The sequence below is a fragment of the Vollenhovia emeryi genome, unplaced genomic scaffold (genome assembly GCF_000949405.1).
Source record: "Vollenhovia emeryi isolate VEMERY1.0 unplaced genomic scaffold, V.emery_V1.0 DF939210.1, whole genome shotgun sequence".
NCBI classification, from domain to species: domain Eukaryota; kingdom Metazoa; phylum Arthropoda; class Insecta; order Hymenoptera; family Formicidae; genus Vollenhovia; species Vollenhovia emeryi.
In genome coordinates this window covers 380729-382238 of record NW_011967156.1, presented here as the reverse complement: position 1 = coordinate 382238, position 1510 = coordinate 380729, and the positions used below count along the sequence as shown (strand labels likewise).

At 62.2% G+C, this 1510-nt stretch overlaps 1 protein-coding gene across 4 annotated transcripts in view; it reads right to left on the bottom strand.

Annotated features, from left to right (window-relative positions):
* The window catches only part of LOC105561176 (ankyrin repeat domain-containing protein 50), an 81746-nt gene extending 80930 nt beyond the window's left edge, over nt 1–816 (bottom strand). For all 4 annotated transcript variants that reach the window (XM_012010932.1, XM_012010934.1, XM_012010933.1 and 1 more), the window contains exon 1: nt 98–816. The gene's annotated coding sequence lies outside the window, so the exon portion shown is untranslated. The remainder of the gene's footprint in view (nt 1–97) is intronic.
* Nucleotides 817–1510: the final 694 nt, after the last annotated feature.

Here is a 1510-nt window from a genome sequence, read left to right as displayed (position 1 = left end):
AGCGGAGCGGAGCGTCCCATTCTCCCGTCCTTGTGTGTCACCGAAGAAGACACGCCGGACGAGAAGATCAGCAGTGGTATGAAACTCATCGACTCACCTCAAGTGGGACCAGCTCTCGATCGATACGACGACTGTGTACGTGCGGCAGGTCTTCTCGCTCCGTCTCTCTCTCCTGGTCGCCGCTGGCCTCCCTGGGCTGTCTCCCTTTGTTCCCTCGGCGCTAACGGAGCCTCGGCGGAGAAAACATTCGTCGCACACTGAGACGCGATGCGCGAAAGAAAGCAAAATCCCCCCCCCCCCCCCCCCTTGGCCTCGCGCGCCTTCGCGGCCCGAACGCACGGGGGACAGGATTAGGGGGACAGGATTACAAACGAGAGAACACAGTGCACGGCATAATACACTCGCCTCCCCTCCGAGAGCGTGTCGCGTCACCACAGCTGGTACAGTCGCGTCTCGTAACACAGCCCCGACGTCGTCGCTCTCCGTCGAACGTACGGAGCGTGTGCGTGCGTGCGCGCGCGCGTCGCGAGGAACGGAGTAAGAGAGATGCGTGTGAATGTGTGTGTGTGTGTGTACACGGCCGGTCGACTTCCGCCAGAGCCGCGGTTGGCTGGCCTCGCTCGTCGCTGGAAACAACGCGAGAAAAAGAAGGCTCGTATACGCGCGCGAGATTTCTCTCTCTCTCTCTCTCGCCCTCCCCGCACGGGAGAGAGCTCCACCGCGCGAACGGCCGAGTCGAAACGAGAGCCGGGCGCGCTTCTGTCCCGAGCCGGAGAACGCGCCGCGCACCGAACCGAACGATCCAACAGACACCGCGGGACTGAGGCTCGCTGAGGCGCCGGCGTGCTTATCCCCACCGCGGCCGCCGCTCCTATCCCCACTCCTCGCGCCCGCCAGCCGAGCGCGCGCTCGTGCATCTTCGTGGGCCGCGCTTCGCTCTCGCCTCTCCGCGCCCCGTCCAACCTCGTCACTGTTTCCACGGCGATGCTCTCGCTCTCTCTCTCTCTCTCTCTCTCCTCTCTTTCCACCGCGCCCTCCACACCCCCCCCGGCCCTTCGCTCCGCGCTCCCTCGCGGGAAACTGTGCGCGCGGATCTCTCTTTCTCTCTCTCTCTCCTACCTTCTCCGCCGAGGGACTCACCTGTCGTTCTCTCGGTGCGCTCCGGTTAAAGAGCCTTCGTCCTTTTCTTCTCCTCGCTCCCATCCACTTTTTTACCCCGCGTATTACGTCCCTTCGATCCTTCGCCTCTCGTAATCGTCGTCGGCGCGCCGCTTTCTTCCCCCCCCGCGATTCGCCCCGTGATTCTCCTCGCTTTACCACCTCCTGCGTCCACATCGTTTTATCCTCCGTAACGCTTACCTGTAATGACGCGCTCCTCAAGTTCTGTACACATATACGCGTTATAACCGTCAACTTTTTGTTTTTACCCTCCACTCCGAATTCCTTTTCGGGAAGATTGTTTATCGCGGGTTCGCGCGCGGCGAATTTCGGCGCACGACACCGCGGTTCG